The following is an 8,790-nucleotide window of genomic DNA, read 5'->3' on the forward strand; positions in this document are numbered from 1 at the left end:
GGGATTTATGTACTTCTGTGTAGCTTTCGCTTCCACAGTAACTTTATGCTGTGTTGGAAGAGCTCTGAACCCATATGACTTGAATGAAAGTAGCATGATACATATTTGAGGTTTGGAGTGACACAGCCGACTAACCGTTCCTGCAGATAATCTCGGTGGCCAGGACACAGCAGTGTTATTTCACATCGCTCACCAGCCTCACAGGGTTTGCGTTTGGTGTGAACGACCACAGTAAGCCATCCTCGATTATTTCCATGCAATTTGAGGTTCTGGAGTGTGCCAGGGCTCTCTAGGAGAAAGGATTCTGATGTTAAGCAGGAACAGACACAGAAGGATATCAAGATCCCTCATTTTGCGCAGAGCCGATGCAGCCCGGGCCGCAATCCCAAAGCCCACGTCTCGTGTTTGGCTTCTGCACCCTCTGAGGTTATGAGCATCCGGAACAAGCCACTGTGCTCATCAATTTGTCAAATTTCAGATCCAAGAAATATGAAAATGAATAGCGCTGATCTCAAATGAAATATTCCATACTAAGCATAAAACCGTGCAGGCAGCCCTTCACTCTTCGGAGGACAGGGTGTCTCTATTTTCCTCCTCGTGTGTTACATTTTGCGATCGGCCTCTTGGTCACACTCATGGAAATGAGTTGATAAGCCCGACTTCTTCAGTCTTCCAGTTATTTCTGCAGCAGGAGATCTGACGAATGCCCGTTGTGTTTCCAGAACTCCAGTGTCACAGAGACAAAATGGACTTTCTTCGTGTTTGAACGGTCCCGGTGCCTTAAGATGGGTGGGAAATGCCTCAAGCACAGTGAAGTGAATTAATCTGCTCTGAACTTGGAGTATATCTAGGGAAAGAAGGCACTAAGTGTGGGTGATAGGGACGGTAAAGCGAGAAAGAACCTAGCATTTGTTCACCTTCTATTTAGAAAAGGACACACCATTAAAACAGTGCTTGCCTTTTGCTCGCAGTGTTGAACAGGATTTTCCGTTGGTTCCATTATTGGAAATGATTCCTCATATAGGGTGACCACAGCAGGTGGTGCTAACCCAGCACAACATCATTTTTAGGAATGCCTTTCTGCGTATCCTGGCATTGAGGACTACAGCTTCAAGCCCAGAATAAGTGGACATAAAGTAGCCTATATGCTAAAGAGGGAGATGCCCGATGTGAGGATCAGGCACTCCCTCAGGGTCTCTCAAGAACAAGTTCTGTGTCTTACCCCTCACCGCATCCTCTGCTCTCCCAAACTTTTTAAGATTAAGAATAGAGGGAGTCTTCAGGGTCGAGAGGCACTGACTTGAGGGGAGCTGGCGTTAGGCATGAAGAGTCAGGCTGAAGATGTGAGCATTGGCTTCAACTAGGCTACTAGACGGTCGGTAGCTCAGCACTGGAGGGAAACTATGAGATTGTCAAAAACAATTTATACCTTTTAAAATTGTTTTCCCCTGAGAAGGAATGAGTTCTTGTGACAAACTGAAGATAATACTGAAGGGAAAAAGCCTCTCCTGCTCCCCTCTGTGCCACATTCAAGACACTTTATAAAACTGCTACCTGAGGAGCTAGCTATGGCCTTGACCCTTCCAAGCACATGAGTAAAAGGGACATTGAGCCTTTATTGATTTTGATGTCCCAATGTCCTGTTCTCTGCTCTCAATTCCAGTGTCTTCTTAATGTACACGAGTGTTTTTAGATATTTAAAGTGATAAAATAACTGACTTACATGATACCAATGAGCACACTGATTTTATAACCCATTTTGCTTCAGTATTATTTTTGCTTCTAGGCAACTCAAAAATTGAGAACAGATTTTTGCCAAAGCAGGGACTGGGCCATAGTGATGTCACCGGCTCATCTGATACCTATTACAACAGTCAGAGCTCTCACAGCTGAGCACTTCCCGCCATCTTTCCAAGCTGTTATTTGAGTCCAAAATTTGTGTGTCTCTTTCTGTGGCAAACCAGTTTGAAAAGAACCGGGTCTCCAGGGGCGAGGTGGAGGGAGGGGTGGAAGGAAAGAAAGAGTGAGAATGCCAATGGCTATTAAATAAATGAGAAACTCTTGAGGAAGGGAATTTTTTACCACGATTTGATTACACTTACATGGGAATGTCTTTAAAGGGTGTGTTTCGGAGCACATTTTTACTTCGCATCATGTCAAAAATCTGGCCTGTCCTCTGTCGCTATCTAGTGAGAGGAAGGAAGCAGGAGAGGGGAATGGCTAAGGAAAGTCTGAAATTAGTAAGCAACGTGCACCTCAAACATGCCTGCGTGTCTTCCCTGGTCAACAAGCAGAAGACAATATAAGGAGCACACAGAGTAGGTCTACACCCAGGGCCTTCATGCTTGTGGTTCATTTCTACACAGCTTGCTGCTCCCCCAGAGGAAAGAGGCCAGCCCTCACCCACGAATAATTGGATTAAACACGATCAGCCAAATTGCTCGGTTTCTGCAAATAAGGGACATTTAATTCTTTCAGATTGAAAGGTGATTTATTTTACTTGTTCAATCTTCAGAAAGAAAGAAAACAATAAGAAAAACTAATATGTTATTCGTGAACTTCAAATATCTTTTTGTTTATGGTCCCCACATGTGCTATACATTATTTAAAACCTTCATCCCAGAAACCTAGCCCCCCGAATATAATTTTTGACAGTAATATTGGGTGAGAAAGTAGTCATTTCCCCTTTTGCATGTTATGGAATTTTTTTTTTATAAGGAACATGTCTCTATTTGTGTAAATAAAACAAGATGCCATTTTTGGAAACTGACTCCTCTTTATAGCTGAGGAAATTAACAGCAGATTTGGGAGTTCCGGAGACAAGAGTCGGCTCATGATAACCGATCTAAATTGTGTGCAAATTATGTGATCTATGTAGACAGATTCAACTGGAAAGATGCTGTGAAAATCAAGAATCTGGCTAATTTGATAACACAAAGAAATATGTATTTTTCATGTGCAAGAATCTCAATATAATCATAGGGTCTTAGTCAAGCATGACCCACCTCCTCACAAGGCTCATCTAACTTGCACCACTGCGGTCACTGCCTTGTAGTGTAATATTCAGAAACCATGATCCGCTCTCCTATGTCATGTGCTCTGCCCTGATTTGCAAAGCATTTCCCAATATTGGCACCTCTACTTTAAATATGAGCACAGATGGGAAATGGCACACAGTGTCGGCTAGAGTGTCTTCTGCAAGTGTTTATTACAGTTCCCAGCCCACTTTGTCACCAGGAAAATGGGGAACAGAGACAAATCTACAGACAGTTTCACCAACCGAGGCTTTCATCTTCTGAAACCTGCAGTGATCAATGTTATGTAGAGGTGGGCTGTATGTGAATACTGAACTTTGCAAAATGCACACATTTTAATTTCAAACTAAAATATAAGTACAGTGTAGCCTTCATATTAATTCTCCCCCCAAACATGCCTAGATATTAGCATTTCTTTGGCTAAGAGTCAGTGCAGAATTTTTCATGTTTATTTGTCTGACCAACTGGGCCTGACTCGTAGGTCATTACATTTTTAAGGACATACATATTTTGTATATGACCCAATACATTATTTGTCTTATGAACTTTAAAAAATGTTGCTATAAATCTTTTCTTTTAGTGTTCCATAATAAAAAATTGGCTCACCACCACACTTCTTCTTCAGGGCTACATAATCTAGATGATTTCCTTAAAAAGTGAGAGGCACACAGTATAACAGTAATGGCATGAATGGTAGGGTCAGATTTCTGCTGCTTGCTAACTGACCATGGCTGTATTTTAGCATTGTTGTGCCTCAGTTTCCACAATAATGTGGATAAAACAAGAGGACTTAGCAAATTAAGAGGAATCAATATGAATAAATGGGCTGTTAAGAGAAATAATTCGCATTTGTAAAAAAACCCTTAGGACAATTCTTGGCACATAGTAAGAGCTATAAAAACACTTGCCAAATCATTAATTAATGTGTTTAGTAAATATTTATTAAATAGCTAAATTGTTAACTTTTTAAAAATACTCCTTTAAAAAGAGGGAAAAAGTTGTGGAATGCGCAGTCAGTACATTTTATCAGCACTTTCTTGGCTGCAGCAGAACTTATTGAGCCACATTAAAGCAGGCACAAGCCCCTCCGAGCTATGTCTGGCTGGGAGGGTTTCCTCCGAGAGCCCGCAGTGATCAGCACCACAGAATGCTTATTTAGCATCTTTAATGCTATGACATTTCTACTCAGCTTGCTGTCCTTCATACATTCAGTGATTTGGTTAAACCTAAGACACCAAAGTATAATATTGCTATTTCCATCAGTGCATTATTTTTAGTTGTCTGACACCAAAACATCATCTGGATATATTTTTCCTTTGTATTTCACTGTTTGTAGAGTTAAAAAAATATATATGTTACTGCTTTTGTTATTGTTATGAGCACTTATTCACCCTAGAGTGTATTTCCATTGCATTTTGGAACCTTTAAAATTTTTTAAGGCTCTTGCCCGGCTGGTGTGGCTCAGCGGTTGAACATCAACCTAGGATCCAGGAGACTGGGGTTCGATTCGGGTCAGGGCACATGCCCGGGTTGTGGGCTTGATCCCTGGTAGGGGGCCTGTAGGAGGCAGCCGATCGATGACTCTCTCATCATTGATGTTCCCATCTCTTTCTCCCTCTCCCTGCCTCTCTCTGAAATCAATAGAGATATATCAAAAAAAAATTAAGGTTCCTTCCCAACATATTCACCAAACAAAATTGTCTCTTGTCTACATAGTGTGCATTTTTAACTATTTGATAATTTACTTCTTTTTTTTTCTTTCTGTTTTCCACTAAAGGTCTTATGGCCTAAAAATATACTAAGATTACTGTCACCAATGTAAAGAATTTTAAATGCAAAGAAAAAATGATTTCATGTAATAAGAAAAGAAAGGGTGAAGAGGAAGCCTCTTTGAGAAGTTTAAAGGCAACTGATATAAGAAAGCATGTGAAATTTATCACACTGGCTTTGGTAGCATGGCATTTTGCCCTTGAATTCCAGCACAACCAAGTAGGAGAACTTGGGCTCTGAGCTTTTATTTCCCCATCTGTAAAATGGCAATAAAAGATCCACCACATTGGGATATATGAGAGCTTCCTAGTTTAGGGACTGTCACATAGTACAAGAGAGTTCTTCGTTTAGACAACTGTTAAATTAATCAAGACTCCAATCACATGTTATAAGCCCCTTGAGGACAAGTACCATATACTCCACCAAACATACTGAGCACTCAATAAAAAATAACCATTGATTGGCAGGCAAGGCAAATATCTGCTTCCAAAAAGATTACAGAATAAATCAGCCGGACGTGTAGACAGTTCCTGAAACACAGAGCTTACCTGAACAATATCAGCATTGAGGGGTTGAAGCCACTTCAGTCTCGTTCACAGGATGGAATCATTTCCTTTCATCAATATCAATATTTCAGTATTCATTTTACATGCTCTGGAAAGGAAGACAAAAAATAGTGGCTGTCAATTTACAACCATACACAGATTGCGATAGAATGATCAATACCTTGAAAACTCTCCCTAATATTCCCAGTATTAACCCATAAAGCTTGATTTAATATTCAAAAAACTTCCTAAGTTTTAGGTAGTATAAAATTATTACTAAAAATGTAATTTAATATTTTTTCTACTTGTAAAAAAATTAAATTCCATATTGCAGAAGCCAGGAGGGCTATGTTCCAGAAATCTCTGACACTTGGCTTCTTTGGATTCGCACGAAGCTCTACTTGGTTGAGCGGAGTCCTGCTTCAAGAGGTGCCTCCTGTAGAGGAAAATCTGTTTGTTTTATGTAAATGGAATACGTTTTCTGTTCTCTGTCTCTCCCATTTGCAGAGCTGGATGTAATTTGAATGTTATGTATATATTTCTAGTTGCAATTCCAGTTTTATTCTGTAAGAAGCTGTTGTAACCAGAAAGTGCATCATGGTAACAAGGTCTCACTTACCCTGCAGGAAAATTATTTGAAAATTTAAAAAGCTTAGACCTGAGGATGGGAAGTGGCCAATTGTAATCAAAGTTCTCTTATTATGTTTTTGTACTTTATTAAAATGACCTGAAATAACATCTATGAATCTTAGAGTGTAACTACATACAGGTATTAAATGTTGTCAAAGATTTCTCTTTCTGGGTATTTCTCAAGAGATGATAATGCTGGAAATAAGGCTGGGAAATGTGGGATTTTGTGCCCACATTACAAGTTTTTTTGTCTGGATTTTAGAATTAAATCCATACTAGTATATATTTAATTTTTTAAAAAAGCAAATTAAACAGTGCTTTATAGTACTTCTGATTGGCCCATTTATTTGTTTTTCTAAACATCTTGTTTGCTCCAGCATGTGAAAGCTCAGGATGCCTGTCATTAGAATCTCTATTCAGGTTGGCTCCTATTTAAACGATGATTGGCAATAAAATGTGAGTCTAGAGAAAACTGTAGGTACAGATTGTCAATATTTAAACTGACAGACTTAAGAGCCACTGATCAGTATCTGAGAACTGTGTGGTTGAGCAGTTTATTGACTAGAATTTTGATGATAAATTTTTCAGATAAATCTTACCAACTAATTTAATTCAACAATAAAAAATGAGCAACTGGATTTTATAAAATGGGTGAAAGGCCTAAGGAGACACTTCTCCAAAGAAGATATCCAGGTTGTCAAATAAGCATAGGAAAGTATACACGGCATGTTATTAGGGAGCTTCTAACTGAAACAAAGAGCTACCAGGGCACACCTATTGGAATGGCCAAAATTCAGTACACTGGTGACTTTAAATACTGATGAACATGAGGAACAAGAGGACTGTCGTTCATTGCTCGTGGGGACACAGGGTTACACGGGCACTCGGGAGGCAGTGGCGATCTCTTACAGAACTAAACATACTCTTCCCGTGCAATCCAGCAATCATGTTTCTTTGTATTTACCCAAATGAGTTGAAAATTTATGTCTGCACAAAAATGGCTATAAACAGATGTTTATGTCAGCTTTACGCATAACTGCCCAAACTTGGAAGCAACCAAGATACCCTTCAGTAAGTGAATGAGTAAATAAATAGTGATACATCCAGATAATGAAATACTATTATTCTGTGCTATAAAAAAAAAAAAAAAAAAGAGAGAGAGCTATCAAGCCATGAACAGGCACGGAGGAATCTTAAATGCATATTAATTAGTGAAAAAAGCCAATCTGAAAAGGCAACATACTGCATGATTCCAACTATATGCCATTCTGGAAAAGGCAAAGCTATGGAGACAGTGAAAAGATCAGTGGTTGCCAGGAGTTGGGGGGGTGACTAGGCAAAGCATGGAGGATTTTTAAGGCAGTGAAATCAATCTGTTTGATGCCATCCTGATGGGTGCATGTGACTATGCAGTTTTCAAAACCCATAAAATGTATACCAAGAATGAAACCTAACGCAAACTATGGACTTTGGGTGATTATGATGCGTCATTGTAGGTTAATCAATTCTAACAATGTAACACATTTTAGTATAAAATACTCATAACAGGAGAGGCTGTCCATGTGTGGGGGAAGAATATATAGGCAATCTCTCTATCTTCCAGCCAATTTTTCTATAAATCTAGAACTTCTCTAAGAAATAGTATATTATAAAAATTAAAAGGTTCACCATAAATAATTTATATGACCATAGAAAGAATTAAAATTCTGAACATTTCACTGGATATTTGAAGATCCCAAAGCCCTTGCAAGTAGATATAATTAATTACAGGTCTGTATAATCAATACACCTTAAATATTCATTCACATCTTGATTTATTTACAAAATATTTGTTGATGCCTACATATGGTGAATCAAGATAGCAAGTCTGCCCTCTAGGACCTTACAGAGCTGCGCGAGAAACAAGGCCATTCAGTAACCACGAAGGAGTGTCATGAGATGTATTTTCAATGCACATATCATTATGCAAACACAATGGGGAGATACGTGCATCAGAATCTATCAGAACTGGGGGGTCAAGGAAGTTTTTCAGGAGGCTGTGCCCCGACTGAGTCACGTCAGGTAATAAGAAACAGGCAGAGAAGACAAAAGTCAAGGATGACCTCGCTTCCGATGGAAGGACTGACTGTTAGCTGGCAGAGCCCCCTGACTTGGCTCTGTACTTTCAGTGAAGTTTCCTTTTCTGTTTCTAGAATCGTTCTTCCCAGAGGCCATGACTAAGGGAGCAATGGCAATGAGATGAAGTGAGGGCTTCTGTAAATTCTAGACTGCACAACCAGGTGAGAATGAGACACTATGTTTGGCCTCTTCCAGAAGTTCCAGTTGGGCTTCCACTCACACAGAGGCATGTGGAGGCGATCACCCAGTGATGCAGAGCTGGCAGAGGATTTGTCTGGAATTAGCTGCGGTAAAATGACCAAGACATAGATGCTGATTCTTGGACCAATGTCTGGCCTGAACTTCATCTGAACACTCAATGAGTGATCATCCAAAGTTGGGCAAAGGCCAGATGGTTGCTCAGTGCCTCCTTTGAACTCTGGAAAGGGCTCTTTAGAAATGTCTAAGTAATCTTTTCAAATATCTGGCTTGGATCATCCCCATTCATAGAAATGATGTACCTGGGGTGGGAGGTGCTGTGTCTTCCTGGCCCATCTGTCATGTCTGACCCAAACGCTGCTTTGCTTCTCTAACGCCTAGTCCCAAGATGTCCTTTAAAACATTCACATCAAACACTGACATTTCCACTCCTCTCAGAGCTCCTCTTTTCTGTGAGACACGCCTCATCTGCTGATGCCGGAGTAACCAAGCTA

The 8,790-nt window shown here is 39.9% G+C and overlaps 1 long non-coding RNA gene across 1 annotated transcript; it reads right to left on the minus strand.

Annotated features, from left to right (window-relative positions):
* Positions 1 to 644: 644 nt before the first annotated feature.
* Positions 645 to 5,434, minus strand: LOC107536997 (uncharacterized). The gene is made up of 3 exons (XR_001603190.2): positions 5,354 to 5,434; positions 2,103 to 2,186; positions 645 to 847 (listed from the first exon to the last, which is right to left on the minus strand). It is a non-coding gene; the product is annotated as an uncharacterized LOC107536997 (long non-coding RNA).
* Positions 5,435 to 8,790: the final 3,356 nt, after the last annotated feature.

The sequence above is a fragment of the Miniopterus natalensis genome, chromosome 1 (genome assembly GCF_054644295.1).
Source record: "Miniopterus natalensis isolate mMinNat1 chromosome 1, mMinNat1.hap1, whole genome shotgun sequence".
In the NCBI taxonomy this organism is placed as follows: Eukaryota; Metazoa; Chordata; class Mammalia; order Chiroptera; family Miniopteridae; genus Miniopterus; species Miniopterus natalensis.